The following is a 15,515-nucleotide window of genomic DNA, read 5'->3' as shown; positions in this document are numbered from 1 at the left end:
CACACAGCCCAGGTCAGCTTGCACGTTGTGGGTGTTGGGGAGGGCGTGTTGTCTTGGTGGTGGGGAAGTGACTTCAACTCTACCTTCAGGTTCTTCGTCTGCTACAAATTAAACTGACATAAAACATACGAACAAAAAATCCTGGTGTGTTATTACATACTTAAGCAGAGGAAGTCCCAAAAAAGCAGAGTCAAAAGAGGGTCCAGGTGATTGAGGTTTCCTGAGAACGGGACTGGATATGGGATCCTGCAGAGGGCACCAGTTGAATTATGGGAAAAGGGAGAAAGCAGAGGGGGTTGGGGAAGAAGGGTTGCTTTCTTGTGTAGACAGGTATGGCCCTCTTCTGACACACCTGCTTTCCTGAACTAGCCGTCCTTCACACACAGGAATGCCTTTTGAGGAAAGAACAGCTTTTCAGAGCTACTGTGTTTCTGCAGCTCTCAGAATAACCCACTCAAAATACACCACAGCACTATATTTTGAGTGGCACATTCTGGCCTCCTAGGGTTGTATTTTGAGGCTGTGTGTGTGCTCAGACTCAACAGCCCTGCTAGTCTGCTTCCCCAGCTGGGCCACTTGGAGTTACTAAGAATAGAATCTCTGTGGGAATCTGGGAGATGGTGTCTGGGAGGCACCCTGTGGATCCTGGGGATGTGATCTTCCATTAGTTCAGGAGAATTTTCCCTCACGACAGAGCCCTGAGCAACTCAGGGAGACTCAGGCTGTGCAGGAGTCTCAGAGTGTGAGCCACAGGCTTACTAGACACCTCACTCTCAGGGCCCCGCCGCAGAGTTGGGGTGTCAGAAGAAGTTCTACTGTGACATGTGAGGATGGGAAGGGAACAAGCTCAGCATTTCACATGCATTTCATCGAAGACGAGCCCAAAGGATGCGTCAGGTCAGCGGAAAGGGGAATCGGATGTGTCGGGGTCCAGCCTCAGTGGAATTTGCACGGTGCAGGGTAGGAGCGTGAAGATTAGAATTATTCAGCGAAAAGAACAGAGATATGAGAGAAAATAAGAGACAGAAACACAGAACAGCACCGGGAAGGACATTCAGTGAACACTGAGCCGCTGCGTTTATTTTCTACACGCTTATATACTTCACTCCAAAAGGGGAGCAGGGAGCCAACAGATTTCATCAACATGATATAAGGAATAGAGTTGAATTCTCCGACCTTTGGTCCAGGTGGAGCGGATCTACCTCTATACTCAAAATACTAATTAACCACCCCTAAGCCAGGATCTCTTGTTTGTAGCATATATATATACACACACACACATAGCATGCCTTGTCGCTCCAGCAATATTGATTGAAATGGATTTCCAAATGGCTCCCAACTATCTTTTCCACATGGAGCACAGCTGCCTCTCCAGCAAAGGTGGTGTCCAAAGCTAAGAGCTTTTTCTGTTGCTACCCTGAAACTCCACAGGATAAATAGCCTAGGGTTTCACTCCGGGTCTGGGAAGACAGACCAGGAAGGCTGAGGGAAGACAAGGAGAAAGAGCTCACTCTGGATTCTGGTTGAAGATTCTCCAGCTGAGAAGCAAAAATCCAGCAGAACTCAGGACTACTCGAGGCCCTTCTCTCCTGAACACACCCCGCAGGACTCAGAATCCTACCTAGAGCCCTGTTTACAGGAGGGGTAAGCACTCAAGGGCTGACCCCTAGAGACTCCTGGCTTACGTTATCAGGTAATAATTCCATCCATGGCATCCCAGAGCCGCGCTATAATAACATCACTTATCTAGAGAAAAGGAGACAAGCAAACAAAACCAACCAAGTTTCTTAGCAACCTTTGACACTGTAAACGGAATCCCCAAAATGTCTTATATGAGAAATACTGAATCTATGCCTTTTCCCTGGAGAGGCCATATCCAGACAACGCTGAAAAAGACACACCTTGAAGTTGTAGAGGGCCGGTATTCTAAAAGCTAATTGGCTGAATGAGTTCCCACAACAAATTATCTTCAGGGTCCTCGGGTGCTGCAAGGAGAACCCCCCTTCCTTTCTTCCCTTGCTCATATCTTGCTCATTCATATCACTTTGCACTTGGAGGGTGAGCCACTGTTTGCCAAAGCAACGGCTCCATTGAGTTACAGTTTCTATTTAAGCACACACTTCTTCTGCATCATGCCTATATTCTAGGCACGCAGGAGTCTAAGGAAGAAGGATCACCGTGACTTTCAGACCAGCCTGGGCTACAGAGAGTTCCAGGCCAACCTGGGCCAGAGTGGAAATTTAGTTCAAAATGCCACAGGGAATGACCCTAGGACCATGTATACATCAACTGCACTAACTGGACTTAGTGAATTAAAAATAGATAATAAATAGTTATAAAAGGAGAACATGAAGTTGGGAAATTGGGAGCAGGGTGACAGGCGGTTTGACCAGGATATTGTATACTGTATATATGTATGGCATTTTTATTTTTTATTTTTTTAAATATTTATTTATTTATTTATTATGTATACAGCATTCCTTCCATGTATGCCTGCAGGCCAGAAGAGGGCACCAGACCCCATTACAGATGGTTGTGAGCCACCATATGGTTGCTAGGAATTGAATTCAGGACCTTTGGAAGAAGAGTCAGTGCTCTTAACCTCTGAGCCATCTCTCCAGCCCTGTATGGCATTTTTAAACAGTAAAATTTAAAGACTGAACACACAAAAAAGAAAAGAATCCGCAGCTGAAAATAGCCACCAAGAGTTGTTACTAGAGGGTTCCTGCTCCATCACCCTTCCCCAGCAATGGAAGTGGTCTAGGCTCAAGATGAAAGCATCCAATGCAAGCTGAGGGAGCCAGACTTCTGTGAGCAGTGCGCCCTCTGGAGGAATTACCTATGGATGCACCCCAGCTGCCTTTAGACCACAGCCTCCTTACAATGGGTTGCAATTCCATATCCGTCGGAGGGAGGCAGGGATGTCAGGAAATTTGGCCACATTAAATGGTTTCTGAATAGGCAGTGACCTAAAGTCAGTTCAAGGGGCTCGAGAAATTTCTCAGGGGTTAATTGCACTTCATGCTCTTGCAAAGGAACTGGGTTCTGTTTCCAGCACCCACATGATGGCTCACAAGCATCTGCAACTCCAGTCCCAAAGAATCCAACACCCTCTCTGACCTCTGCAGACGCCAGGCACACACACATGGTTCACAGACAGACAAACAGACAAAACACACACACACACGCTAATTCTAAATCAAATGCGTATTGAATCTGAGGTGCCCCTGGCAAAGTTTGTCCGTGTTTGGTTATGCAACTTCACTTGGTTCTGAGAACACAGACCATGTGCTTTGCCTTGTAGCCGTGGAGCATCAAAACTTGATTTCTGAAACCTCAACTCACATTATAAATTATTTATTGTATGTTAAAAACTGAAATACAGCCAGACAGTGGTAGCGCACACCTTTAATCACAGCACTCAGGAGGTAGAGGCAGTCAAATCTCTGTGAGTTCGAGGCCAGCCTGGTCTACAGAGCAAATGCCAGGACAGCCAGAACTACACAGAGAAACCCTGTCTGGAAGAAAAAAAAAAAAGTAAATGCTTAACTATAGAAAACAGAATCTTTCAACATTTTTTCTACTCCCATTTCTCAGTGTGCAAGTAATAAATTAGCAAATCTTTGGATTTATTGTTTTAGAATGTTTGGTTTTATTTGCTTACTTGTTCTATTTATTTATTTATTATTTATGTATTTAAGCAGAGTCTCACTATGTAGCGCTGACTGTCCTGGACCTCACTCTGTAGACCAGACTGGCCTTGAACTCATAGAGATCCGCCTGACTCTGCCTCTTGAGTGTGGGATTAAAGATGTGAGCCACTGTGCCCAGCTGCAGAATATTTGGTTTTAAAAAGTGCTGTTTAGATTCTGTTTGAGTTGCTGTCTTATATTTTATTTTTAAAAAGTCATTATTAATGAGACAGAAAGATGGCTCAGTGGTTAAGAGTCCACATTGCTCATACAGAGGGCCAGAGTCTGGTTCCCAGAACCCAGGAAACCCCAGGGGATCTGACACTCTCTTTGATATCTATAGGCCCCTGCACACACACACACACACACACGCCTAAATAAAATAAGTATTTTAAAAAATCATTAGGGTTGGGGTGACTCAGTGGTTAAGAGCACTTGCTACTCATGCAGAGGACCTAGGTTCGGTTCCCAACATGCATGCACATGGTACACAGACACACATAAAGCAAGTTAAATTAAGAATATGCCCTCTGCAAGGATGACCCCAGCTAAGACTGTTAGCAATAGTAGACAGGGTGCCTGAACTGGCCTTCTTCTGTAATCAGATTAGCGACTACCTTAATTGTCATTATAGAACCTGTAATGGTTTAAATAAAATGCTGCAGGGGCTGGAGAGATGGCTCAGTGGTTAAGAGCATTGCCTGCTCTTCCAAAGGTCCTGAGTTCAATTCCCAGCAACCACATGGTGGCTCACAACCAACTGTAATGAGGTCTGGTGCCCTCTTCTGGCCTGCAGGCATATACAGACACAATATTGTATACATAATAAATAAATTGGGGCTGGATATTTATTTAGCGGGTTATAGAGGGGAAGGGGAGAGGGGGTAAGGAGAGAAGAGGGAAGAGTAAAGAGAGGGAGGGAGAGAGAGAGAGAAAGGGGAGGTGAGAAGAGGAGCCACAGCTACCTCTCTTTGGAGGGAGATGGAAAGGAAAGGGACTCAAACTGGAAGCCAAAGATCTGCCTGTGGGTGGGGATTGTCTCTTAAAGGGACAGGACAGACCATTACAGAACCTACATCCAGTAACTGATGGAAGCAGATACAGTGACCCACAGCCAAGGACTGGACTGAGCTCCTGGAGTTCAGGTGACTAGGGAGAGGAGGGATTATATGAGCAAGCAGTGTGGGTGGGGGTTCAAAATCATGATGGGGATAAACCACTAGATAGCTGTCCCAAACTAGTGGGAGCTCACAGACTCTGGACTGACGGGGGGAGGGGGGGATCTGCCTGGGACCAAATTAGGCCCTCTGAATGTGGGCAATGGTTATGTGCTTAATATGTTGGGGGGGGGGGCGCCCTGGCAATGGGACCAGGACTTATCCTGGGTGCATGAATTGGCTCTTTGGAGCCCATTTCCTATGGTGGGATACCTTGCTCAGCCTTGATACAGGGGAGAGGAGCTTGGTCCTGCCTCAACTTGGTATGCTGGACTTTGTTGACTCCCCATGGGAGGCATTACCCCTCTGAGGAATGGATGGGCGGTAGGATGTGGGGAAGGTGGGGGGGCAAGAGAAGAGGAAGGAGGGGAACTGGGGTTGGTATGTAAAATGGAAAAAAAAATTAAGTAAAATTAAAAAACAGTGCTGTGCCCCAGCACTCATGAGGTAGGGGCAGGAGGATCTCTTTGAGTTCAAGGCCAGGCTGGTCTACTCAGGAGGTAGGGGCAGGAGGATGTCTGTGAGTTCAAGGCCAGGCTGGTCTACATAGCAAGCTCCAGAACAGCAGGGCTACAAAAACAAAACAAAACCAAGATAAAATAAAATTAAAAATAAGTGCTCCAGTAGAATTTAAATTTTTTCCCGAGAGGAGAGGAGTCACAGTGGAAAAGTTTAAGTAGGCCCGGTCCAGAGCAAGGACCGTTTTCCCAGGGAGATTCTGAAAAGACTTGTTTGGGCTGCACTGAGCTTTAAGAGCTGTGGTCCTTGGGAGACACACACAAAGTTGTGCCTGCCCAGCCTGTGGGTCTCTCCATCGAAGACCTCACTGGGGACCCAGGGATTCTCAAGAGGAACCACTAGGGGGAGCCAGCGACCCATTGACTCCCTCTACAGTGTTGGCCTGGCCACAGCAAGCTGCACAGGCATGGCAGATTAGCAGACCACAGAACGTACACATTCGTCACAGGCCACGTCCTCCACGGCCACAATGTCAGCAGATTCAGGCGTGCCAGAATGAGGTTGATACAGGAGCTATCTGAGGTGGGGGTCCCCATCCGTAGTAACATCCCCTCAGTCAGGACTTTAAAGCAGACAGGCCCGCTACAATCCTGCTCTTCCCCTAAATTTGTAGCCCTGAGCCAGTCACAAACTGGCTAAATCCGGGCTTCTGCTAAGAGCACTGGAAACCGCGATTTTCCATCCTGTTCTGGCCTGGCTCCGTGGGGAGGCCAGTCTGCTTCCTCCCACAACCCGATGCTGTGTCTGGATTGCCAAAAGGGTGCGGCAGGGCAGCCTGGCTCACTGTAGCCTCAAAGGGTCCCAGGATAGAACTTGCTGATCCCCAGCATACAACAAGGGTGCCACCACTCTCTCCAGCTGTAGGCTGGTTGAGATCTGTTTGGGGGCTTCTGCTGTTTAGCCATTTTCCCCACCCACCACTATCTCACTCTCCCTGTCAGACAGAAATGACAGGGAAGGTTTATCTGGGCTGACTGTGCTGGGGAGCTCCAGCGCATGGTGCTGGGGCCCTGGTGGCAGGAGATTGCAGCGGAACTCTTCCCACGATGGCCGTGGGAACTCTTCCCAGAGATGGTTAGTTCATCTCTGGATAGAACTAACGGGTTTCTCTCTCTCTCTCTCTCTCTCTCTCTCTCTCTCTCTCTTTTGCTTTTTTTCGAGACAGGGTTTCTCTGTGGTTTTCGAGTCTGTCCTGGAACTAGCTCTTGTAGACCCAGCTGGTCTCGAACTCACAGAGATCCGCCTGCCTCTGCCTCCCGAGTGCTGGGATTAAAGGCGTGCGCCACCACCGCCTGGCCTATCGGTTTCTTTTTGGTTATTGTGATATAAATCACTGTGACTAAGGCAACGTGGGAGGAAAGGGTTCATCTGGGGGAAGTCGGGGCAGAAACCCAGAGATGGCGACCACTGTCCAGGCCCCTCCTCCTAAAGGTTCCTGTGGTAATTTGAACGAGAAATGTCCCCCAGAGTTGGTTCCCAAGTAGAGGTGCTATTTGGAGAGGTTCGGGAGAAAGGATGTCACCGGCGGTGGGTCTTGGGAATGAAAAGCCTTGCCCAGTTCAAGTTTGTTCTCTGCTGCATGGTTACCATAAAGGATGTGAGCTCTTAACTTTCCGCATCCTGCTCCAGCTGCTTGCTGCTGGCTGCCATGCTGTCCCTGCCACTGTGGATTCAAGTCCTCTGGAACCGGGGGCCCAAATCACGCCCCCGTCCTACGCCCCACGCCCCATAAGTTGCTTTGGTCACGGTGTCTTATCACAACAATACCAAAGTGACCAATACAGTTCCACAACTTCTCTAGACAGTGCCACCAACTGGGAACCAAACTGCTGTCTCCTTGGGAACATTGCAAACCGTAATGCACCTGCAAACTTGCATGGGGATGCAGGGCGGATGCCTTCTTTGAAGCAGTGAGCACGTCAGCAGTCAGTCTCATGGGGACTGCCCATGGTCTTCCGGCCTGAGTCTCCTGAGCAGGGAGCGGATGGCCAGGCCTGGTGACAGCCAAGAATTAGTGAGTACTGCGGCTGGAGAGATGGCTCTGGGGTCAAGATCACCGACTGCTCTCCCGGAAGACCCAAGTCTGGCTCCCAGCACTTCCGTAGTAACTCCAAACTGTCTCTGGAACTCCAGTTCCAGGGGATCCAGTGCTCTTTTCTGGCTTTCTCAGGCAGTGCATGCGTATGGTGCACAGACATGTATGTAGGCAAAATACCCACACATAGAAAATAAAAGTAAAGCCGGGCAGTGGTGGCGCACGCCTTTAATCCCAGTACTCGAGAGGCAGAGGCAGGCGGATCTCTGTGAGTTCGAGGCCAGCCTGGTCTACAGGAGCTAGTTCCAGGACAGGCTCCAAAGCCACAGAGAAACCCTGTCTCGAAAAACCAAAAAAAAAAAAAAAAAAAGAAAAAGAAAGAAAGTAAAATCTCAAAAAAAAAAAAAAAAGAGTTAATGAATACTAACTATAATAGGAGTTTCATCAGGCGAGTCCAGCTCTCTAGGGCATTAGGACCATGGCATGCTCTGCCCGCTGAGCAGACAGCTCTGCCCGCCCCATATCTGTGTGTGTGTGTGGGGGGGGGGGGGGTTGAGCTAGACTGACCCAGGCAGCCAAGGTGCTGGAACAACTCACAAAACAGACACCTGTGTTTTCCAAAGCTAGATACATTGTCATGTCCTTTGGCATCAGGAGAAATGAACAGATTGCTGTTTGCCACGCAGTCCATGGAGCCAAGCGGAAGAAATCCTGGAGAAAGGCCTGAAGGGGCAGGAGTATGAGCTATGGAAAAATAACTTCTCGGATATGGGAAATTTTGGCTTTGGAAATCAAGAACACGTTGGTCGGGCCATGAGACTATGACCCGAGAATTGGCATGTATGGCCGGACTTCTGTGACGTCCTGTGTAGGTGAGGTTTCGGCACCACAGACAAGAAGCGCAGGACAGGCTGCCCAGGGGCCATATCAAGATCAGCAGAGAGGACGTCGTGCCCTGAAGTGTGCAGGCATTGTTCTTCCTGACAAATACATTTTATCCAAAAGACCAATAATAACATTTTCTCAGAAATGAAGAAAAAAAATGGTAATAGAATCCTTAACATTAAGCATTTTAAAGTGTTTGGTAACTTTTTCCAGCAGGTGGCGTAGATACCCAAGAAAATAGCCTCTGAGATGCGCAGCAGCCATTAGGTCTTTAGAAGCAACTTTCTTTTACTGTGTCTCCATATTGTCTCCACTAGACCCTTTGGGGTTGTCCGGGGAGCTTGGAGAGGTGTGGGAATGCGGAGTGCCACGGAATAGCAAGCGTCTGTGAAGGTAGGACAGGCCCTTCTTCCTGGGCAGCTGTTACAGGCAAAGTGATAACACATTCCGGAAAATGTCTCGCGTAAGTGATAAGAAAGTGGAGCACACCAGCCCTCGAAGGCTGAGGCAGGTGGATCTACTCTGGATATACACAAGTTCGAAGTCAGCCTGGTTTACGTAGTGAGTTCCAGGTCAGCCAGGGCTACACAGTGAAAGATACTTGATATTTAATATTGTTCATTCTCCATTTCCCTTCAAATTTCTACCCTACATGATCAAAACACTCTTTATCTATGAACTGGACTATTTTAGGCATGTTACGGTTTCTATTGCTGTGATACCATGACCACAGCAACTCTTATAAAGGAAAACATTTAATTGGGATGGCGGCTTACAGCTTCAGAGATTTAGTCCATTTTCATCATGGCGGGGAGCATGGTAGAGTGCAGATAGACATGGTGCCGGAGAAGCAGCTGGGTGTCCTACATCTTGTAGACAACAGGAAGTGGTCTATGACACTTGGCAGTATCTTGACCATATATGAGACCTCAAAGCCCACCTCCACAGTTACACACTTCCTCTAACAAGGTCATACCTACTCCAACAAAGCCACACTTCCTAATAGTGCAACTCCCTCCGGGGGCCATTTTCTTCCAAACCACCACAACGTGAATGGAATCCAGTGCCTGTAGAGTTTGTAAGCTTTCTCCCCTATGTAGTAATAGGAGCGGCGGGGCTGCGTCCCTAGCACCCCGGCTGCCCACATGGCTAACTTATGCCCCGAAATAACAACACACAAATTGTTTCATTTAAACACTGCTTGGCCCTTTAGCTCTAGCCCTTACTGGCTAATTCTGATATCCCGATCAACCCATCTCTAATAATCTGTGAGCACCGGTCTTACCGGGAAGATTCTAGCCTACGTCCATCCTGGGTCGGAACTTCATCGTGTGTGTCTGCGCAGGAGCGGGGCATGGCCTCTCTCTGAGGCGTCTGCTCCCGAGAGGAGAGCTGTGGAGTCTGAGCTCACTTCCTCTTCCTCCCAGCATTCTGTTCTGTTTTCTCCACCCACCTGTGTTCTAACCTATGAGGGCCAGCCAAGCAGTTTTTTTATTTTTTTAACCAATGACCTTCCTCCATCACCCCCAAGCATGGCACTTTCAGCGTTCCTCTCTACTGCCGTGTCTGTCAGGATGTGCTTTGTCCCTTTCTATTGTCAACTTCTGTCGTGTGGCTACTGCATATGTTAAAGCTCTGGTAATATCTTTAATATTAAAATATTATCAAGTTAATATTCTGTGATTCTGGAAAAGGGAAAACAACCATGACATCTTGGGCTTGGAGGATGAAAGAGGTCTATCCAGAGGGCGCTGGAGAGATGGCTCCATGGTTAGGAGCACTGACTACTCTTACAGAGAATCTGAATTCAATTCCAAGCACCCACATGGTAGCATACAACCATCTATATAACTCCAGGTCTGAGAAATATAATACTCTCTTCTGACCTCTGAAGGCACAGGTACACATTCGGTGTACATACAGGCAGGCAGGCGAACCACTTGTACATATGAAATAAAATAAGTAAATCTTTGGGAAAAAAAGAAAGGAAGGAAGGAAGGAAGGAAGGAAGAAAGAAAGAAAGAAAGAAAGAAAACCTAGAAAGAAGCACGAAACAGCAAAGCCAACGAACTTGGGAGACTCCTGCAGCTGAGTGGGCCGTCTGCAAAGCTAAAGTGAAGCCTTCATCACAGTGGCAGCCACAGGATGTTGAAGCACGAGTCAGGACAACTGCAGGCATGGAGTACAGCCAGTCCAAGACACCACGTGCAAAGGGGCCTCACCAAGCCCCCTGGAGCTCAAATGATGCCAGCTCTGGGGCTGTAGTACGATGCTCTTCTTCCTGGGTTTTGGTTGTGCTGTGGTCCACTCCTGCCCTGCTGTTGTGTCACTGTGTGTTGGAAGTGTGAAAAGCTTGCTTTAGTAGTTTACAGGGCTCACGGTTAAGAATTTGCCTTTGGTCTCACAGGAGTGTGGCAGTTTTGAGCAGCGTTGGAACTGTTGAGAGTCTGGGGAGTCTTGAAGTTGAACTAAATCATTTTGCATTGTGAGACTGCCACGAGCCTTTGGTGTCTGGGAATGCTATGGCTTGAACCTGAAACATAGCTCAGGGGCTCACGTTGTCAGCACGTATTCCCCAGTGGGTGGTGGCTTCAGGAGGCTGTGGAACCCACAGGAGATGGGGCCAGGCTAACAGAAATGGGTCACTAAGACAGCTCTCCAAAGGACATGAGTCTAGCTCCTAGCTTTGACCACTCTGTGCTGCAGATCTGCCAGCCTGGGTGAGGACTCTGCCACCTTCCCTGCTGGCCTGGACAGAGCCATCTGAAACTCGTCTAAAGTGGTTCTCCCCTCCCTGAAGAAGTACGGTCTTCCAACCCATGATCACGGGCTCTGTACACTTTTTCAGTCTTTAATTCCTTCCAACAAGGTTTGTATTTTTTAGTACTTAAGTCTTATATTTCTTTAGTTAAACCTATTCCTATTTCTTGCTATTGGGGAACTAAGAAAACAGTGCCCCAATATTACAGTTAGTACTTCATGTCAGAAGCAAGCTCATCTTGCCATCCCCCTGTAGTAGTACCAAAGAATTCCACAATAGCCCGGAATGGAGTACAACAAAGGTTTATTTATTTGGGGATAAACTCACAGTAAGGGTAGTGATCTGCAGTCTTCTGCATGAGCTGGGAACCGGAACCAAATACAACAGAAAAAGGGGCTACACATGCTTTTCATCTGCACTTATAGTACATGAGATTGTGCCCAAAGTGGGCTGGTATCTTAAAGGCTGATGTCTGAAGGAGTGTCCACAGCACCCCCAACCTTCATGCCTCTTCCTCGCATCTCTCTTAAGTGCAGACAGGCGCTCCCTCCATGGTTTCCTCAATGCTTGAAGGTAGAGCCTCCAAAGGTGAACACGGTTGCCACCAGTTGCCTGCTAGGAATCTCATCACTCAGGAAAGATGAACTGCGTAGTTTGAACGACATCTACACAAACCCTACTACTGCCTGTCCTTCCTGCAGCCATGAGGAAGGCTTCCCCTGCACAAGCTACTCCCGTGGCGCCCGTATCCTGCTTCACTCTCCCACACAAAGTCACTGTGTAACTCTTGGTCTCAGTGGACTTTGGGAAAACTATTTTTTCTGTCACATGGTCCCTCTTGCAGATAATTAATCTGTGCATGTTTTCCTCTCAGACTATCAACTATAAATTTACTTCTGTCGTAGCTCCTTTTCTGTTGCTCAGAAGAGACACCATAACCAAGGCCCCTGATAAAAGAAAGTATTTAATGGAGGCTGCTCACAGTTTGAGGGTGAGCCCATTATCATCATGGTGGGGAGCATGGCAGTAGGCAGCCCAGTGATGGAGCAGCAGCTGAGAGCTCACATCTTATTGTCAAGTTAGAGGAAGAATGAGAGAGACAGGTGTTGGCATGGGCTTTTGAAACCTCAAAGCCCACCCCAGTGACACACCTCCTCCAACAAAATCACACCTCCTAATCCCTTCCAAACAATTTCACCAACTACTCACCAAGCATTCGAGTCTGTGAGCCTATGTGGGCCATTCTCATTCAACACCACATTCCAATTCCTGGCCCATATAGACTGGTAGCCATATTAGAAGCAAGAAAGTCCAGGTTCGAAAGTCTCCATAGTTCTTCACAGTCTCAACACTGCTTCAAAGTCCAGAGTCTCTTTTGAGATTCAATGTAATCTCTTAACTGTCATCCCCTGTAAAAAATTAAAAAGCAAATTACATACTTCCAGCATAGAATGGCACAAAATATACATTATCATTCCAGAAGATAGAAAAGAGGGCTTAATGGAGAAATGAACCAAAGCAAAAACAAAACAAAACAAAAAACATCTCAAATTCCAAATCCTGTATCTCTTTGTCTGATGTCAAATGGCAAAGGGCTTATATGGCTCTGTCCTTTCAGCTTTGCTGACTGAAAACGCTTTTCTCTCTTGGGCTGTCCCTGCCCCTGTATGTAGCTCTTCTCAGCAGACGTCCCATGGCTCCGGCATCTCCGGCATCTCCGGCATCTTCAAGGCAATCCAGGCTTCACTCTCAAAACTTCACACCATGGGTTACTCTCCGGGACTCCATGAAGGGACTTTCCTGCCACACTCATGGCTTCCCTCAACTCCTCCATCCTTCTGGAATCCAACTCCAGAGCCACATGGCCAAAGCTGCCAAGTTCTGCCCATTTGGGATGAAAACTGGCTCTGTCCAAGAGTTATGTTTGCATAAGCTTTCCTTTGTTGTTGCTCCTTAGGGGCAGATGACTCCCCGAGCCTGCTCTCTTCACAGGTCGTAGGAGTAGCAGGGTGGGCATCACCGCAGGCACCAATCCCTTCTTTTCATTTTTCCTTGTCTCCTTCCGCACAAACCAGCACTTCACTGCTCCACCATTAGATCTCACGGTGCTCTTTTGTATTTCTTTCTTGCTTCCCTTGCTTTTTAAACAGTAGACCTGCACAAGAATGATAATAACCACAGACACAGTCAATACTTGGCTGTCTTGAATTCCCCTCTGCCAGTGACATTAGTCCAAACCACTTCAATTTAGCCTCCAGCAGATTCTTAGAACAAAGGCAAAAAAACAGCCACATTCTTTGCCAAAATATCATCAGAACATTCTGGAGGCCAGTTGCTAATATTCTTCCCCTCTGAAACCTCTTGAGCTGGGCATCCATTGTCCACATTGCTCTTAGTATTACTGTCTTCCAGGCACCTACTAAGATGGCCCATTACGCCCTACTTACAGCACTCAACCACTCTCTAACCCAAAGTCTGCATTCTTCCAATAGCGTTTTTGGGTCTCTCACAAGAGCACTCCAGTCCCTGGCACCATGACTTTCTAGAATCAATTATTGAGCTTCCGAAGAGCTTCCTCTAACCATATAAGTGTAGTTGTTTTCTTACTTTTACTTTTGAATTCTTGATTGCAGGCATATAGGGGCGCAACTGCTTTTGCGTATTGACCTTGTTGTTCACTTAGAAGTTTTTATAATGTTTAGTGAGTTCTTGAGCATGTTCTCCCTGCTCTGCTTTTTGTTAGCATGGGTTAATTGTATGGTTTCATCATGACATTTTGACATATAAATATAACATAATTTGATCATATCACTGGAGTTACTGAGCGTTTTTTTTCTTTCTGTACATATGTATGGGTATATTTATATGAATGTGTGCATGTGTATACATGTGTATATATAGGTGCATATGTATACATGCATGCATGTAAAAGTCAGAGGTCAGCTTTGGGTGTCTTCCTTCACGGTGCTCTACCTTATTATTTTGTAAGATGGGGTTTCCAAGCCTGGAGCTCACAGATTTGTCTAGGCTGGCCAGCCTATGGGCTCTGGGGGACTGCCTTTTTCCACCACCCCATTGCTGAGGTTCAAGATGAGCACCATCACGCCTGGCTTTTATGTGGGGTTTCTTAATCACTGTTCTACGTCTGTGAAAAGACACCATGACCAAGGCGACTCTTAGTAACAGAAGCATTTACTTGGGACTCGCTTACAGTCATGCCAATGCTAGTTGTATATGAACGTTTCTGCTGTTTGGACGCTCTACGGTATGATCACTTACTGCTTTGTTTCATCTCCATTGCTGAAACAAATATCCAAGATAACTAGCTTACGGAGAGAAGATGTGGAGATTCCACTTCACAGCGCTGAAGGATGGCTCACGCATGCTCTGCTGGCCCTCTCTTCTTGGTTCTGTAGTGAGGCGATGCACATGGCAAGAGATACAGGATGGAGCAAGCTGCTCACCCCAGGATAGGAGGGGAAAAAAGTAGAAGAGACTGGAACTGGGGTTCTATCATCCCTGCAAGAACACATGCTCCATGCTCCCATAGGTTTGAAATCTTCCATAAATCTCTTGTCCTAACAAACCCATCCCCAGTCAGCAACGCCAAGCCAGGACCAAGGCTTTAACACACGGTCCTTTGGGGGAACATTTCAGTCCAAACTAGAGCACGCATGGGACAGATCCTGAAATCTCAAGCCACCCTGCTTGCTTGGGCCCGTGACTCCATCTAAGTGGGTGAACTGTGCTAGGTGGCTCTGCTCATCCACGGACACAGCCTCCTCTGAATCAGTCTGGTGTTTCTTTGAGTTTTCTGTGCGTTCTTGGGACCTGGAAATGCTTTCTTAATCCCGGGCATGGACTCCAGGAGCGCGCTTAGTCTTCTGTGGCAGAAAGACCCTGCACCTCAGACTCAGAGGCTGTGTGGACGGCCCACTCAGGTCAGGGAACCTGAGTCCCCGGCTGGTGCGAGTGCCTGGGTAAATTTGTGTTCCTCTGCATTGTGGTCAGGCAAGTAATGTGGGGGCAGAGAAGCCTCTGGGAGTTCCCAACACAGCCTGGTGGGTGCTAATTGCAAGCACAGGACCCTCTGCCCTACAGGAGCCTGAAACCTCCCTCGGAACTGCTCCTACCCCAAGTCAATCTCACCAGCTGCACTCCAGGAACACAGGGCTTTTCAGAGATTGAAAAAATAACAACACCCATTATGAGCAGAGGCTGCTGGGAGGCTGGCTGGGAGCATTTTGGAGAGGCATCACTTTCAGTAGGTTCTATGACACATTTGCATTTAAATAGCCTCTTGATCTCTTTTTCCCAGCCTCACAATAGCACTGCCTTCAAAGTGTGGACTAACTGGGTGGCGCTCAGTTCTTGCTTTGGCTCCGCACTGCGGGCACCGATCGCTG

The sequence above is a fragment of the Microtus oregoni genome, unplaced genomic scaffold (assembly GCF_018167655.1).
Source record: "Microtus oregoni isolate MIOR12 unplaced genomic scaffold, Mior012 000082F_ref0000272, whole genome shotgun sequence".
In the NCBI taxonomy this organism is placed as follows: Eukaryota; Metazoa; Chordata; class Mammalia; order Rodentia; family Cricetidae; genus Microtus; species Microtus oregoni.
Note: the sequence above shows the minus strand (reverse complement) of the source record.